This window comes from Salvelinus alpinus, chromosome 20 (genome assembly GCF_045679555.1).
Source record: "Salvelinus alpinus chromosome 20, SLU_Salpinus.1, whole genome shotgun sequence".
Taxonomy (NCBI): Eukaryota; Metazoa; Chordata; class Actinopteri; order Salmoniformes; family Salmonidae; genus Salvelinus; species Salvelinus alpinus.
Genome location: NC_092105.1, coordinates 18,015,170 through 18,033,893, shown reverse-complemented (window position 1 = coordinate 18,033,893; position 18,724 = coordinate 18,015,170).

The window sequence follows — 18,724 nt, the reverse complement described above, 5'->3', positions numbered from 1 at the left end:
GGCTTTGACACCTCTCACTTGACACTTAAGTGCTAGATGAAGTTGTATCAAGCTTGGCAGAGTTATGTTACTATTCAGTCCTTATAAAGTAATGTCATGTATTATTCTTCTTGGCTTTTGGAAATAGAATATAGTTTCAGACTAAACATTACTCACTCAGTTCCAGGTTGGATGGTGTTCTCAGGTTTCTGTTGTTTTCCAGAGAATTTGCTGTATAGAATAATTAATCCTTGGTATTTGTGAACTTTTCAGGTGATTCTGTAATTCCGTCCAAAATCAGGTTGTAGGTTTCAAGTTTTGATTTGAAGTGAGGGTTATGTTGTAGAGGGTAGCATCCTGTATGTGTTCCTGACAAAAAATCCAAGTTTATCTAACTCTAAATGTATCTTTTTTAAAGAAAATGCTGAAAAATGCAGGAGCTCATCTGATCGTGACTTCTCTCTCTCTATCTCTGTCTCTTTCTCTCTCTGTTTTGTCCCTCTGTCTCTTTCTCTCTCTGTCTCCCTCTGTCCTGTCCCTCTGTCTCTCTCTCTCTCTCTCTCCATCCTGTCCCTCTGTCTCTCTCTCTCTCTCTCTCTCCATCCTGTACCTCTGTCTCTTTCTCTGGATGGAGCCCATCTCCTCTTATCTTTCCTCCCCAACATGCACGTGCACACACCTGTACTCACATGCACTCACACACACCCTCAGACTATGTGTCCTCACACCTCCACCCTCTCACTCCCCCAGATTCCAGGCACTACTTACTGAAGAGAGAGCACTTAGTCTATACTGCTCTGGATTGCATCGTCTACTTAGTGATTATCATGTGAATGTAGCTGTTGCTAAATGAATAGAAGTGTAATGTTAATGTTACAGAAGTAAGCTACTGTGAAAGTCATTTTGGATTTAGAGCAAATATCAAATGACACTGAAAGAGCCCTGAGATTTTCCAGATCCTATAACTGTGACACAGAGTATTTCCTAGTCAGTTCATGTTGTCAGGACCAACTCCGGTCCTTATTGCCAGCAGCACACCACCCTGCATCCCACTGCTGGCTTCCTTCTGAAGCTAAGTAGTGTTGGTCCAGGTTGGTCCCTGGATGAGAGACCAGATGCTGCTGGAAGTGGTGTTGGAGGACAAAATTCTCAATCTGGCCTTCATACCATCATGGCCACCTAATCATCCCCAGTTTACAATTGTCTCATTCATCTCCTCTCCCCTGTAACTATCCCCCAGGTTGTTGCTGTACATGACAATGTGTTCTCAGTCAATTTAGCTAGTAAAATTAAAATAGCATGTCTCTGGGGAATGAGGAAAACCTCTGGGCCCTATTCCCATAGCATGTCTCTGGGGAATGAGGAAAACCTCTGGGCCCTATTACCATAGCATGTCTCTGGGGAATGAGGAAAACCTCTGGGCCCTATTCCCATAGCATATGTCTGGGGAATGAGGAAACATCTGGGCCCTATTCCCATAGTATGTGTCTGGGGAATCAGAAAACCTCTGGGCCCTATTCCCATAGCATGTGTCTGGGGAATGAGGAAACATCTGGACCCTATTCCCATAGCATGTGTCTGGGGAATCAGAAAACCTCAGGGCCCTATTCCCATAGCATGTGTCTGGGGAATCAGAAAACCTCTGGGCCCTATTCCCATAGCATGTGTCTGGGGAATGAGAAACCTCTGGGCCCTATTCCCATAGCATGTGTCTGGGGAATGAGAAAACCTCTGGGCCCTATTCCCATAGCATGTGTCTGGGGAATGAGAAAACCTCTGGGCCCTATTCCCATAGCATGTGTCTGGGGAATCAGAAAACCTCTGGGCCCTATTCCCATAGCAGGTGTCTGGGGAATCAGAAAACCTCTGGGCCCTATTCCCATAGCATGTGTCTGGGGAATGAGGAAACCTCTGGGCCCTATTCCCATAGCATGTGTCTGGGGAATGAGGAAACATCTGGGCCCTATTCCCATAGTATGTGTCTGGGGAATGAGAAAACCTCTGGGCCCTATTCCCATAGTATGTGTCTGGGGAATGAGGAAACCTCTGGGCCCTATTCCCATAGTATGTGTCTGGGGAATCAGAAAACCTCTGGGCCCTATTCCCATAGCATGTGTCTGGGGAATCAGAAAACCTCTGGGCCCTATTCCCATAGCATGTGTCTGGGGAATGAGGAAACCTCTGGGCCCTATTCCCATAGCATGTGTCTGGGGAATGAGGAAACATCTGGGCCCTATTCCCATAGTATGTGTCTGGGGAATGAGAAAACCTCTGGGCCCTATTCCCATAGTATGTGTCTGGGGAATGAGGAAACCTCTGGGCCCTATTCCCATAGTATGTGTCTGGGGAATCAGAAAACCTCTGGGCCCTATTCCCATAGTATGCGTCTGGGGAATGAGGAAACCTCTGGGCCCTATTCCCATAGTATGCGTCTGGGGAATGAGAAAACCTCTGGGCCCTATTCCCATAGTATGTGTCTGGGGAATGAGGAAACCTCTGGGCCCTATTCCCATAGTATGTGTCTGGGGAATCAGAAAACCTCTGGGCCCTATTCCCATAGTATGTGTCTGGGGAATCAGAAAACCTCTGGGCCCTATTCCCATAGTATGCGTCTGGGGAATGAGGAGGTAGTTTGGATCTGAAGAACAGTGTGGACTCTCTCTGATAAAACCCAAAGGCCATTGAAACATTGCCAAATTCTACGATGCTGAACACACAAACATCCTGCTGTCCTTTCAGGAACACTGTTGAACAAACCGTACCGTCTGTCCATCTGTCAATCTGCGTATCTGTGCATGCACAGTAGCAGGGACAGCCTTAGAATGTTCTGTCTTTCCGTACGTCTGTCTGTTGTGATGTGTTATGTTCTGATGAGTAGAAGTCCTTGGATGTGTTGGCTGTTGTCCGGGGCCTTGGGGTAGGGCTGTGGTGGGGACACTAATAGGTTGCAGTAAGGCTGCTGTAAGGTTAGAGTCCTGGTATTCTGAGGCCCTGTCATTCTCTGAGAGGGTGATACTCCTCTGAAGCTGTAAACCCGTTTCTCTCTCTCTCGCGCGCTTCACAGAAATACCATGCATTTCTGCATCACCGTTGTTATATTTCTTTCTCTTTGTCATTCACTCTTGACACCTTCAAACATAACAGGAATACCATACATTACCTGTATTCTCTCTCTCTCTCTCTCTCTCTCTCTCTCTCAATTCAATTCAAGGGGCTTTATTGGCATGGGAAACATGTGTTAACATTGCCAAAGCAAGTGAGGTAGATAATATACAAAAGTGAAATAAACAATAAAAATTAACAGTAAACATTACACATACAGAAGTTTCAAAACAATAAAGACATGACAAATGTCATATTATATATATACAGTGTTGTAACAATGTACAAATGGTTAAAGCACACAAGTTAAAATAAATAAACATAAATATGGGTTGTATTTACAATGGTGTTTGTTCTTCACTGGTTGCCCTTTTCTTGTGGCAACAGGTCACAAATCTTGCTGCTGTGATGGCACACTGTGGAATTTCACCCAGTAGATATGGGAGTTTATCAAAATTGGATTTGTTTTCGAATTCTTTGTGGATCTGTGTAATCTGAGGGAAATATGTCTCTCTAATATGGTCATACATTGGGCAGGAGGTTAGGAAGTGCAGCTCAGTTTCCACCTCATTTTGTGGGCAGTGAGCACATAGCCTGTCTTCTCTTGAGAGCCATGTCTGCCTACGGCGGCCTTTCTCAATAGCAAGGCTATGCTCACTGAGTCTGTACATAGTCAAAGCTTTCCTTAAGTTTGGGTCAGTCACAGTGGTCAGGTATTCTGCCACTGTATACTCTCTGTTAAGGGCCAAATAGCATTCTAGTTTGCTCTGTTTTTTTGTTAATTCTTTCCAATGTGTCAAGTAATTATCTTTTTGTTTTCTCATGATTTGGTTGGGTCTAATTGTGCTGTTGTCCTGGGGCTCTGTGGGGTGTGTTTGTGTTTGTGAACAGAGCCCTAGGACCAGCTTGCTTAGGGGACTCTTCTCCAGGTTCATCTCTCTGTAGGTGATGGCTTTGTTATGGAAGGTTTGGGAATCGCTTCCTTTTAGGTGGTTGTAGAATTTAACGGCTCTTTTCTGGATTTTGATAATTAGTGGGTATCGGCCTAATTCTGCTCTGCATGCATTATTTGGTGTTCTACGTTGTACACGGAGGATATTTTTGCAGAATTCTGCATGCAGAGTCTCAATTTGGTGTTTGTCCCATTTTGTGAAATCTTGGTTGGTGAGCGGACCCCAGACCTCACAACCATAAAGGGCAATGGGCTCTATGACTGATTCAAGTATTTTTAGCCAGATCCTAATTGGTATGTTGAAATTTATGTTCCTTTTGATGGCATAGAATGCCCTTCTTGCCTTGTCTCTCAGATCGTTCACAGCTCTGTGGAAGCTACCTGTGGTGCTGATGTTTAGGCCGAGGTATCTATAGTTTTTTGTGTGCTCTAGGGCAACGGTGTCTAGATGGAATTTGTGGTCCTGGCGACTGGACCTTTTTTGGAACACCATTATTTTGGTCTTACTGAGATTTACTGTCAGGGCCCAGGTCTGACAGAATCTGTGCAGAAGATCTAGGTGCTGCTGTAGGCCCTCCTTGGTTGGTGACAGAAGCACCAGATCATCAGCAAACAGTAGACATTTGACTTCGGATTCTAGTAGGGTGAGACCGGGTGCTGCAGACTGTTCTAGTGCCCGCGCCAATTCGTTGATATATATGTTGAAGAGGGTGGGGCTTAAGCTGCATCCCTGTCTCACCCCACGACCCTGTGTGAAGAAATGTGTGTGTTTTTTGCCAATTTTAACCGCACACTTGTTGTTTGTGTACATGGATTTTATGATGTCGTATGTTTTACCCCCAACACCACTTTCCATCAATTTGTATAGCAGACCCTCATGCCAAATTGAGTCGAAGGCTTTTTTGAAATCAACAAAGCATGAGAAGACTTTGCCTTTGTTTTGGTTTGTTTGGTTGTCAATTAGGGTGTGTAGGGTGAATACATGGTCTGTTGTACGGTAATTTGGTAAAAAGCCAATTTGACATTTGCTCAGTACATTGTTTTCATTGAGGAAATGTACGAGTCTGCTGTTAATGATAATGCAGAGTATTTTCCCAAGGTTACTGTTGACGCATATTCCACGGTAGTTAATTGGGTCAAATTTGTCTCCACTTTTGTGGATTGGGGTGATCAGTCCTTGGTTCCAAATATTGGGGAAGATGCCAGAGCTAAGGACGATGTTAAAGAGTTTTAATATAGCCAATTGGAATTTGTTGTCTGTATATTTGATCATTTCATTAAGGATACCATCAACACCACAAGCCTTTTTGGGTTGGAGGGTTTTTATTTTGTCCTGTAACTCATTCAAGGTAATTGGAGAATCCAGTGGGTTCTGGTAGTCTTTAATGGTTGATTCGAAGCCTACCATTGACTATGTACATACCCAGCGTGCGACAGAGCTGCAGGAGTTGTGACCCGTTTTTGTTGGTTATGTTGTCATAGTTGTGCCTAGGGGGGCATATGGGGGAGGGAATGCTGTCACCTGCAGGCAGGTGTTTGTCCCCCTGTGTGCTGAGGGTGTCAGGTTCTTGTCCAGTTCTGGCATTTAGGTCGCCACAGACTAATACATGTCCCTGGGCCTGGAAATGATTGATTTCCCCCTCCAGGATGGAGAAGCTGTCTTTATTAAAGTATGGGGATTCTAGTGGGGGGATATAGGTAGCACACAGGAGGACATTTTTCTCTGTTAAGATAATTTCCTTTTGAATTTCTAGCCAAATGTAAAATGTTCCTGTTTTGATTAATTTAATGGAGTGAGTTAGGTCTGCTCTATACCAAATTAGCATTCCCCCTGAGTCCCTTCCCTGTTTCACACCTGGTAGTTTGGTGGATGGGACTACCAGCTCTCTGTAACCTAGAGGGCAACCAGTGGGTCCGTCTCCGCTATACCATGTTTCTTGCAGGATGACAATGTCTGCATTACCGATTTCTTTGGTGAAGTCCGTGTTCCTGCTCTTTAGGCCAAAGGCAGATGACCTCAGGCCTTGGATATTCCAGGATGATATAGTGAAGGCTTTTTGTTCCATAAAGTGTCCAATGTTGTTGGCCGTGTGGTTTGGCCTCAGGCCAGTAAGTGTGAGCAGAGCCTGCTGAGCATCTGGTACATGCCGTTGGCTTGGGCGAGTGTAAGAGTGGGGGTTGGGCCTGTTTGCCCGCTCACTACCTGGGCGTATGTGTGACTTCCATGTTGATGCTCTCTTTGCGGGGGTGGGGTGCATGGGGTGGGCAGGAGTGGCATAGGTCTGATCTGAGGGGGCCTAAATGGGGTGTGGGCATGGTTGATGTGGGGGGGTGTTGATTGGTTGGGGTGGGGGTGTGGATGTGTCTGGGGGTGCTGTGGTCTGGATGTAAGTCCTCTTGGTGTGGGTCCTCTATGTGTAGGTCCACGGGGGGGTCCTGCAGGTCTTGGAGGGTGTCTCGCTGGTCTGGGTGGGGTGTCTATTGATCTGTTGCTCCTGTGTGAAGTGTTGGGGCTGCGTTTGAGAGCGATGTCCTTTAGAGTCCGGACAAAGGTGGGCACTGCTGCCTTATAGAGGTGGACCTGGTCATAGAGGCTGTTCAAGTCCAGGGTGGAGTGGTGGGCCAGGAAAACATTTGGTTTTGAGGCACAGTCACGGGAAATGCTTGCGTTTACCCGCTGTATTGTAGCAGGGTGGAAGTCTTTTCGTGGTAGCAGGGTGGAGATAACCACTTGTGCATTGGGGAAAGTAGAAGAAGCTTTTTCAATCACTCCCTTCAGTGCTGTGGCCACCCTTTCCTGCTTTGCTCTCAGGTCGTTTGTGCCTGTGTGTATTATTATGTGGCTAGGTGAGCCTAGTTTGTCCTCAGACAGAAGGTCTAGGGCGCGCTGGGTGTTTGGACACCAGAGTTTAGACACACTGTGTTTGGGAAAAAGTTTTTTTTCTTCTATATATTTCCCATTTGAGTCCATAAGGAGAACAATCTGTGTCTTGTGTTTGTTCTCAGTGGGTGTGGGGGGGTTGTCAGGAGGGCTATCAGGGTGGCTGACAGGGGGGGTGCTCAGGGGGGGTGAGAGCTGCTGGGCTTGGGTTTTTTCTTTTGTCTGTTCTGCTGTGATGTTGACTCTATGGTCAGGGTCTGGTGTGGACTGTTCTGCTGTGGTGTCGAGACTTTTGTCCGGTGCTGAGGTGGGCTGTTCTGCTGGCGTCTCTGTGGGGATGGCCACCTCCCTAGTGGGTTGTTCTCTGTCACATGCCATCCCCCTCAACCTCTCCTCCAGCAGTCTGATCCTCTCCTCCATCCCCCTCTCCCTCTCCTCCAGCAGTCTGATCCTCTCCTCTAGTGCTTTGTTCTGCTCCTGCTTCTGCTCTTTCTCCTGTTGAAGTTGTCTCACCACTGTCCAGAGTGCAGATATGTCTCTCTCCACCTCCAGCTCTCCTGGTCTGGTTAAGGGGTTGTTGTGCTGGACTGTTGTCTGGGTCTGTGCTGACTGGAGTGTAATCACCTGCTGTTCCAGCTCCACCTGCCTTACCTCCAGCTGGGTGAATTTATCCTTCATTTCAATGAGGGAGAAGTGCTCTGTACTGGGAGGTTGACTGTCTGCTGAGGGTTGCTCGTCTGTGGGGTTATATGATGAAGAGGTCTGGTCTGACCCGCTTGGGGTGGGGGTATCTTTATCAAGGGAGAGCTTCTCCTGCTGGGCTAATTCTTTGATTAGGTGAAAGTCCAGCTGAAACTGTTTGGGGTTGCCCTGTACCAATACTGTTCCAGACTTATATAGATTTATGTTAGCTGACTCAGAGTCCTCGTTGTCAAGTATCCTGAGTTTCCACCCCTCGTTAACCCCCCCTCTCTTAACAGAGGGGTAGTGTGCTAATATAGCACTGTGCCATGCCAGGGGATGGTTTGTGTGGAAGATAAGGTTGCTGATGTTCCCATTTTTGTAATAGTCAGCAAAAAGTGTCTCTTGATTTTCCATAAGGAGCTTCATTTTGTGCTCTTTTCTTGCCTTATCATTCTTTACACTCACAGGGTACTGTATTTTAATTACCTCTGAACAGCAGGAGGGAGCTTCTAAGGCCTCTCCATTTGGTTGGGGTAGACTATTCGACTCTCCTGCCATTGTTGGGCTAATGGTCTTTGACACCTCTCACTTGACACGTCAGTGCTAGTTGAAGCTGTATCAAGTCAGTTACAGTTGAATACAGTTGAAGCTGTATCTCTCTCAGTTCCACAAAAAATCCAAGTTTAACTAACTCTAAATCTATCTTTTTTAAAGAAAATGCTGAAAAATGCAGGAGCTCATCTGATCATCTGATCATCATCATCTCTCTCTCTCTCTCCTCTATCTCTCTCTATGTCTCCTCTCTCTCTCTTTCTCTGTCTCCTCTCTCTCCCCTCTCTCTCTCTCTGTCTCCTCTCTCTCTCTCTCCCTCTCTCTGTCTCTCTCTCTGTCTCTCTCTCTGTCTCTCTGTCTCTCTGTCTATCTCTCTGTCTCTCTCTCTCTCTCTAAATGTCTCTCTCTCTCTCAATTCAATTCAATTCAATTCAATTCAAGGGGCTTTATTGGCATGGGAAACATGTGTTAACATTGCCAAAGCAAGTGAGGTAGGTAATATACAAAAGTCAAATAAACAATAAAAATGAACAGTAAACATTACACATACAGAAGTTTCAAAACAATAAAGACATTACAAATGTCATATTATATATATGCAGTGTTGTAACAATGTACAAATGGTTAAAGCACACAAGTTAAAATAAATAAACATAAATATGGGTTGTATTTACAGTGGTGTTTGTTCTTCACTGGTTGCCCTTTTCTTGTGGCAACAGGTCACAAATCTTGCTGCTGTGATGGCACACTGTGGAATTTCACCCAGTAGATATGGGAGTTTATCAAAATTGGATTTGTTTTCGAATTCTTTGTTCTCTCTCTTTCTCTCTCTGTCTCCTATCTCTCTCTCTCACTCCCCCCTCTCTCTATCTCTCTCTTTGTCTCTCCTCTCTCTCTCTCTCTCTCTCTCTCTCTCAATTCAATTCAATTCAATTCAAGGGGCTTTATTGGCATGGGAAACATGTGTTAACATTGCCAAAGCAAGTGAGGTAGGTAATATACAAAAGTCAAATAAACAATAAAAATGAACAGTAAACATTACACATACAGAAGTTTCAAAACAATAAAGACATTACAAATGTCATATTATATATATGCAGTGTTGTAACAATGTACAAATGGTTAAAGCACACAAGTTAAAATAAATAAACATAAATATGGGTTGTATTTACAGTGGTGTTTGTTCTTCACTGGTTGCCCTTTTCTTGTGGCAACAGGTCACAAATCTTGCTGCTGTGATGGCACACTGTGGAATTTCACCCAGTAGATATGGGAGTTTATCAAAATTGGATTTGTTTTCGAATTCTTTGTGGATCTGTGTAATCTGAGGGAAATATGTCTCTCTAATATGGTCATACATTGGGCAGGAGGTTAGGAAGTGCAGCTCAGTTTCCACCTCATTTTGTGGGCAGTGTGCACATAGCCTGTCTTCTCTTGAGAGCCATGTCTGCCTACGGCGGCCTTTCTCAATAGCAAGGCTATGCTCACTGAGTCTGTACATAGTCAAAGCTTTCCTTAAGTTTGGGTCAGTCACAGTGGTCAGGTATTCTGCCACTGTGTACTCTCTGTTTAGGGCCAAATAGCATTCTAGTTTGCTCTGTTTTTTTGTTAATTCTTTCCAATGTGTCAAGTAATTATCTTTTTGTTTTCTCATGATTTGGTTGGGTCTAATTGTGCTGTTGTCCTGGGGCTCTGTGGGGTGTGTTTGTGTTTGTGAACAGAGCCCTAGGACCAGCTTGCTTAGGGGACTCTTCTCCAGGTTCATCTCTCTGTAGGTGATGGCTTTGTTATGGAAGGTTTGGGAATCGCTTCCTTTTAGGTGGTTGTAGAATTTAACGGCTCTTTTCTGGATTTTGATAATTAGTGGGTATCGGCCTAATTCTGCTCTGCATGCATTATTTGGTGTTCTACGTTGTACACGGAGGATATTTTTGCAGAATTCTGCATGCAGAGTCTCAATTTGGTGTTTGTCCCATTTTGTGAAATCTTGGTTGGTGAGCGGACCCCAGACCTCACAACCATAAAGGGCAATGGGCTCTATGACTGATTCAAGTATTTTTAGCCAGATCCTAATTGGTATGTTGAAATTTATGTTCCTTTTGATGGCATAGAAGGCCCTTCTTGCCTTGTCTCTCAGATCGTTCACAGCTTTGTGGAAGTTACCTGTGGTGCTGATGTTTAGGCCGAGGTATGTATAGTTTTTTGTGTGCTCTAGGGCAACGGTGTCTAGATGGAATTTGTGGTCCTGGTGACTGGACCTTTTTTGGAACACCATTATTTTGGTCTTACTGAGATTTACTGTCAGGGACCAGGTCTGACAGAATCTGTGCAGAAGATCTAGGTGCTGCTGTAGGCCCTCCTTGGTTGGTGACAGAAGCACCAGATCATCAGCAAACAGTAGACATTTGACTTCGGATTCTAGTAGGGTGAGACCGGGTGCTGCAGACTGTTCTAGTGCCCGCGCCAATTCGTTGATATATATGTTGAAGAGGGTGGGGCTTAAGCTGCATCCCTGTCTCACCCCACGACCCTGTGTGAAGAAATGTGTGTGTTTTTTGCCAATTTTAACCGCACACTTGTTGTTTGTGTACATGGATTTTATAATGTCGTATGTTTTACCCCCAACACCACTTTCCATCAATTTGTATAGCAGACCCTCATGCCAAATTGAGTCGAAGGCTTTTTTGAAATCAACAAAGCATGAGAAGACTTTGCCTTTGTTTTGGTTTGTTTGGTTGTCAATTAGGGTGTGTAGGGTGAATACATGGTCTGTTGTACGGTAATTTGGTAAAAAGCCAATTTGACATTTGCTCAGTACATTGTTTTCATTGAGGAAATGTACGAGTCTGCTGTTAATGATAATGCAGAGTATTTTCCCAAGGTTACTGTTGACGCATATTCCACGGTAGTTATTGGGGTCAAATTTGTCTCCACTTTTGTGGATTGGGGTGATCAGTCCTTGGTTCCAAATATTGGGGAAGATGCCAGAGCTAAGGACGATGTTAAAGAGTTTTAGTATAGCCAATTGGAATTTGTTGTCTGTATATTTGATCATTTCATTAAGGATACCATCAACACCACAGGCCTTTTTGGGTTTGAGGGTTTTTATTTTGTCCTGTAACTCATTCAAGGTAATTGGAGAATCCAATGGGTTCTGGTAGTCTTTAATAGTTGATTCTAGGATTTGTATTTGATCATGTATATGTTTTTGTTCTTTATTCTTTGTTATAGAGCCAAAAAGATTGGAGAAGTGGTTTACCCATACATCTCCATTTTGGATAGATAATTCTTCGTGTTGTTGTTTGTTTAGTGTTTTCCAATTTTCCCAGAATTGGTTAGAGTCTATGGAGTCTTCAATTACATTGAGCTGATTTCTGACGTGCTGTTCCTTCTTTTTCCGTAGTGTATTTCTGTATTGTTTTAGTGATTCGCCATAGTGAAGGCGTAGACTCAGGTTTTCCGGGTCTCTATGTTTTTGGTTGGACAGGTTCCTCAATTTATTTCTTAGATTTTTGCATTCTTTATCAAACCATTTGTCATTGTTGTTCATTTTCTTCGGTTTTCTATTTGAGATTTTTAGATTTGATAGGGAAGCTGAGAGGTCAAATATACTGTTAAGATTTTCTACTGCCAAGTTTACACCTTCACTATTGCAGTGGAACATTTTACCCAGGAAGTTGTCTAAAAGGGATTGAATTTGCTGTTGCCTAATTGTTTTTTGGTAGGTTTCCAAACTGCATTCCTTCCATCTATAGCATTTCTTAATGTTACTCAGTTCCTTTGGCTTTGATGCCTCATGATTGAGTATTGCTCTGTTCAAGTAGACTGTGATTTTGCTGTGGTCTGATAGGGGTGTCAGTGGGCTGACTGTGAACGCTCTGAGAGACTCTGGGTTGAGGTCAGTGATAAAGTAGTCTACAGTGCTACTGCCAAGAGATGAGCTATAGGTGAACCTACCATAGGAGTCCCCTCGAAGCCTACCATTGACTATGTACATACCCAGCGTGCGACAGAGCTGCAGGAGTTGTGACCCGTTTTTGTTGGTTATGTTGTCATAGTTGTGCCTAGGGGGGCATATGGGGGAGGGAATGCTGTCACCTGCAGGCAGGTGTTTGTCCCCCTGTGTGCTGAGGGTGTCAGGTTCTTGTCCAGTTCTGGCATTTAGGTCGCCACAGACTAATACATGTCCCTGGGCCTGGAAATGATTGATTTCCCCCTCCAGGATGGAGAAGCTGTCTTTATTAAAGTATGGGGATTCTAGTGGGGGGATATAGGTAGCACACAGGAGGACATTTTTCTCTGTTAAGATAATTTCCTTTTGAATTTCTAGCCAAATGTAAAATGTTCCTGTTTTGATTAATTTAATGGAGTGAGTTAGGTCTGCTCTATACCAAATTAGCATTCCCCCTGAGTCCCTTCCCTGTTTCACACCTGGTAGTTTGGTGGATGGGACTACCAGCTCTCTGTAACCTAGAGGGCAACCAGTGGGTCCGTCTCCGCTATACCATGTTTCTTGCAGGATGACAATGTCTGCATTACCGATTTCTTTGGTGAAGTCCGTGTTCCTGCTCTTTAGGCCAAAGGCAGATGACCTCAGGCCTTGGATATTCCAGGATGATATAGTGAAGGCTTTTTGTTCCATAAAGTGTCCAATGTTGTTGGCCGTGTGGTTTGGCCTCAGGCCAGTAAGTGTGAGCAGAGCCTGCTGAGCATCTGGTACATGCCGTTGGCTTGGGCGAGTGTAAGAGTGGGGGTTGGGCCTGTTTGCCCGCTCACTACCTGGGCGTATGTGTGACTTCCATGTTGATGCTCTCTTTGCGGGGGTGGGGTGCATGGGGTGGGCAGGAGTGGCATAGGTCTGATCTGAGGGGGCCTAAATGGGGTGTGGGCATGGTTGATGTGGGGGGGTGTTGATTGGTTGGGGTGGGGGTGTGGATGTGTCTGGGGGTGCTGTGGTCTGGATGTAAGTCCTCTTGGCGTGGGTCCTCTATGTGTAGGTCCACGGGGGGGTCCTGCAGGTCTTGGAGGGTGTCTCGCTGGTCTGGGTGGGGTGTCTATTGATCTGTTGCTCCTGTGTGAAGTGTTGGGGCTGCGTTTGAGAGCGATGTCCTTTAGAGTCCGGACAAAGGTGGGCACTGCTGCCTTATAGAGGTGGACCTGGTCATAGAGGCTGTTCAAGTCCAGGGTGGAGTGGTGGGCCAGGAAAACATTTGGTTTTGAGGCACAGTCACGGGAAATGCTTGCGTTTACCCGCTGTATTGTAGCAGGGTGGAAGTCTTTTCGTGGTAGCAGGGTGGAGATAACCACTTGTGCATTGGGGAAAGTAGAAGAAGCTTTTTCAATCACTCCCTTCAGTGCTGTGGCCACCCTTTCCTGCTTTGCTCTCAGGTCGTTTGTGCCTGTGTGTATTATTATGTGGCTAGGTGAGCCTAGTTTGTCCTCAGACAGAAGGTCTAGGGCGCGCTGGGTGTTTGGACACCAGAGTTTAGACACACTGTGTTTGGGAAAAAGTTTTTTTTCTTCTATATATTTCCCATTTGAGTCCATAAGGAGAACAATCTGTGTCTTGTGTTTGTTCTCAGTGGGTGTGGGGGGGTTGTCAGGAGGGCTATCAGGGTGGCTGACAGGGGGGGTGCTCAGGGGGGGTGAGAGCTGCTGGGCTTGGGTTTTTTCTTTTGTCTGTTCTGCTGTGATGTTGACTCTATGGTCAGGGTCTGGTGTGGACTGTTCTGCTGTGGTGTCGAGACTTTTGTCCGGTGCTGAGGTGGGCTGTTCTGCTGGCGTCTCTGTGGGGATGGCCACCTCCCTAGTGGGTTGTTCTCTGTCACATGCCATCCCCCTCAACCTCTCCTCCAGCAGTCTGATCCTCTCCTCCATCCCCCTCTCCCTCTCCTCCAGCAGTCTGATCCTCTCCTCTAGTGCTTTGTTCTGCTCCTGCTTCTGCTCTTTCTCCTGTTGAAGTTGTCTCACCACTGTCCAGAGTGCAGATATGTCTCTCTCCACCTCCAGCTCTCCTGGTCTGGTTAAGGGGTTGTTGTGCTGGACTGTTGTCTGGGTCTGTGCTGACTGGAGTGTAATCACCTGCTGTTCCAGCTCCACCTGCCTTACCTCCAGCTGGGTGAATTTATCCTTCATTTCAATGAGGGAGAAGTGCTCTGTACTGGGAGGTTGACTGTCTGCTGAGGGTTGCTCGTCTGTGGGGTTATATGATGAAGAGGTCTGGTCTGACCCGCTTGGGGTGGGGGTATCTTTATCAAGGGAGAGCTTCTCCTGCTGGGCTAATTCTTTGATTAGGTGAAAGTCCAGCTGAAACTGTTTGGGGTTGCCCTGTACCAATACTGTTCCAGACTTATATAGATTTATGTTAGCTGACTCAGAGTCCTCGTTGTCAAGTATCCTGAGTTTCCACCCCTCGTTAACCCCCCCTCTCTTAACAGAGGGGTAGTGTGCTAATATAGCACTGTGCCATGCCAGGGGATGGTTTGTGTGGAAGATAAGGTTGCTGATGTTCCCATTTTTGTAATAGTCAGCAAAAAGTGTCTCTTGATTTTCCATAAGGAGCTTCATTTTGTGCTCTTTTCTTGCCTTATCATTCTTTACACTCACAGGGTACTGTATTTTAATTACCTCTGAACAGCAGGAGGGAGCTTCTAAGGCCTCTCCATTTGGTTGGGGTAGACTATTCGACTCTCCTGCCATTGTTGGGCTAATGGTCTTTGACACCTCTCACTTGACACGTCAGTGCTAGTTGAAGCTGTATCAAGTCAGTTACAGTTGAATACAGTTGAAGCTGTATCTCTCTCAGTTCCACAAAAAATCCAAGTTTAACTAACTCTAAATCTATCTTTTTTAAAGAAAATGCTGAAAAATGCAGGAGCTCATCTGATCATCTGATCATGACCTCTCTCTCTCTCTCTCTCCTTGTTAGCTAGCTAGCTTCTTTCAGGAGAGTCCCTAGCAACTGCCTAGCAACAGGTAAACAACTTAGCTAGCTAAGAAAATTGTATAATTTTACTTTTTTCGAAAGCCTTTCTTCTTTGTTTGCTGCTTGTTTGGTCTCCTAATCAGTCTTGCAGTTTTCTTTTGCTTTTTTTCGATATACTTTCCTCTAAAAACCATGTAAAATTCAATATTTTTAGGAGCTCATCTTTTCAGCTGTTGCTGCTTAATTTGGAACTCCGGAACTCTCTCTCTCTCTCTCTCTCTCTCTCCCTCTCTATCTCTCTCTCTCTCTGTCTCCTATCTCTCTCTCTCACTCCCCCCTCTCTCTATTCAATTCAATTCAATTCAAGGGGCTTTATTGGCATGGGAAACATGTGTTAACATTGCCAAAGCAAGTGAGGTAGGTAATATACAAAAGTCAAATAAACAATAAAAATGAACAGTAAACATTACACATACAGAAGTTTCAAAACAATAAAGACATTACAAATGTCATATTATATATATGCAGTGTTGTAACAATGTACAAATGGTTAAAGCACACAAGTTAAAATAAATAAACATAAATATGGGTTGTATTTACAGTGGTGTTTGTTCTTCACTGGTTGCCCTTTTCTTGTGGCAACAGGTCACAAATCTTGCTGCTGTGATGGCACACTGTGGAATTTCACCCAGTAGATATGGGAGTTTATCAAAATTGGATTTGTTTTCGAATTCTTTGTGGATCTGTGTAATCTGAGGGAAATATGTCTCTCTAATATGGTCATACATTGGGCAGGAGGTTAGGAAGTGCAGCTCAGTTTCCACCTCATTTTGTGGGCAGTGTGCACATAGCCTGTCTTCTCTTGAGAGCCATGTCTGCCTACGGCGGCCTTTCTCAATAGCAAGGCTATGCTCACTGAGTCTGTACATAGTCAAAGCTTTCCTTAAGTTTGGGTCAGTCACAGTGGTCAGGTATTCTGCCACTGTGTACTCTCTGTTTAGGGCCAAATAGCATTCTAGTTTGCTCTGTTTTTTTGTTAATTCTTTCCAATGTGTCAAGTAATTATCTTTTTGTTTTCTCATGATTTGGTTGGGTCTAATTGTGCTGTTGTCCTGGGGCTCTGTGGGGTGTGTTTGTGTTTGTGAACAGAGCCCTAGGACCAGCTTGCTTAGGGGACTCTTCTCCAGGTTCATCTCTCTGTAGGTGATGGCTTTGTTATGGAAGGTTTGGGAATCGCTTCCTTTTAGGTGGTTGTAGAATTTAACGGCTCTTTTCTGGATTTTGATAATTAGTGGGTATCGGCCTAATTCTGCTCTGCATGCATTATTTGGTGTTCTACGTTGTACACGGAGGATATTTTTGCAGAATTCTGCATGCAGAGTCTCAATTTGGTGTTTGTCCCATTTTGTGAAATCTTGGTTGGTGAGCGGACCCCAGACCTCACAACCATATTCACAACTCTATCTCTCTCTTTGTCTCCTCTCTCTCTCTCTCTCTCTCTCTCTCTCTCTCTCTCTCTCTCTCTCTCTCTCTCTCTCTCAATATTTTTAGGAGCTCATCTTTTCAGCTGTTGCTGCTTAATTTGGAACTCCGGAACTCTCTCTCTCTCTCTCTCTCTCTCCCTCTCTATCTCTCTCTCTCTCTGTCTCCTATCTCTCTCTCTCACTCCCCCCTCTCTCTATCTCTCTCTTTGTCTCTCTCTCTCTCTCTCTCTCTCTCTCTCTGTCTCTCTCTCTCTCTCTCTCTCTCTCTCTCTCTCTCTTCAATTTCAATTCAAATCTCTCTCTCTCTCTCTCTCTCTGACAATCTGTCTCCTCTCTCTCTCTCTCTCTCTCTCTCTCTCTCTCTCTCTCTCTCTCTCTCTCTCTCTCTCTCTCTCTCTCTCTCTCTCTCTCTCTCTCCCTCTCTATCTCTCTCTCTCTCTGTCTCCTATCTCTCTCTCTCACTCCCCCCTCTCAATTCAATTCAATTCAGTTCAAGGGGCTTTATTGGCATGGGAAACATGTGTTAACATTGCCAAAGCAAGTGAGGTAGGTAATATACAAAAGTCAAATAAACAATAAAAATGAACAGTAAACATTACACATACAGAAGTTTCAAAACAATAAAGACATTACAAATGTCATATTATATATATGCAGTGTTGTAACAATGTACAAATGGTTAAAGCACACAAGTTAAAATAAATAAACATAAATATGGGTTGTATTTACAGTGGTGTTTGTTCTTCACTGGTTGCCCTTTTCTTGTGGCAACAGGTCACAAATCTTGCTGCTGTGATGGCACACTGTGGAATTTCACCCAGTAGATATGGGAGTTTATCAAAATTGGATTTGTTTTCGAATTCTTTGTGGATCTGTGTAATCTGAGGGAAATATGTCTCTCTAATATGGTCATACATTGGGCAGGAGGTTAGGAAGTGCAGCTCAGTTTCCACCTCATTTTGTGGGCAGTGTGCACATAGCCTGTCTTCTCTTGAGAGCCATGTCTGCCTACGGCGGCCTTTCTCAATAGCAAGGCTATGCTCACTGAGTCTGTACATAGTCAAAGCTTTCCTTAAGTTTGGGTCAGTCACAGTGGTCAGGTATTCTGCCACTGTGTACTCTCTGTTTAGGGCCAAATAGCATTCTAGTTTGCTCTGTTTTTTTGTTAATTCTTTCCAATGTGTCAAGTAATTATCTTTTTGTTTTCTCATGATTTGGTTGGGTCTAATTGTGCTGTTGTCCTGGGGCTCTGTGGGGTGTGTTTGTGTTTGTGAACAGAGCCCTAGGACCAGCTTGCTTAGGGGACTCTTCTCCAGGTTCATCTCTCTGTAGGTGATTGCTTTGTTATGGAAGGTTTGGGAATCGCTTCCTTTTAGGTGGTTGTAGAATTTAACGGCTCTTTTCTGGATTTTGATAATTAGTGGGTATCGGCCTAATTCTGCTCTGCATGCATTATTTGGTGTTCTACGTTGTACACGGAGGATATTTTTGCAGAATTCTGCATGCAGAGTCTCAATTTGGTGTTTGTCCCATTTTGTGAAATCTTGGTTGGTGAGCGGACCCCAGACCTCACAACCATAAAGGGCAATGGGCTCTATGACTGATTCAAGTATTTTTAGCCAGATCCTAATTGGTATGTTGAAATTTATGTTCCTTTTGATGGCATAGAAGGCCCTTCTTGCCTTGTCTCTCAGATCGTTCACAGCTTTGTGGAAGTTACCTGTGGTGCTGATGTTTAGGCCGAGGTATGTATAGTTTTTTGTGTGCTCTAGGGCAACGGTGTCTAGATGGAATTTGTGGTCCTGGTGACTGGACCTTTTTTGGAACACCATTATTTTGGTCTTACTGAGATTTACTGTCAGGGCCCAGGTCTGACAGAATCTGTGCAGAAGATCTAGGTGCTGCTGTAGGCCCTCCTTGGTTGGTGACAGAAGCACCAGATCATCAGCAAACAGTAGACATTTCTCTCTCTCTCTCTCTCTCGCTCTCTCTCTCCCTCTCTATCTCTCTCTCTCTCTGTCTCCTATCTCTCTCTCTCACTCCCCCCTCTCTCTATCTCTCTCTTTGTCTCCTCTCTCTCTCACTCTCTCTCTCTCTCTCAATTCAATTCAATTCAATTCAAGGGGCTTTATTGGCATGGGAAACATGTGTTAACATTGCCAAAG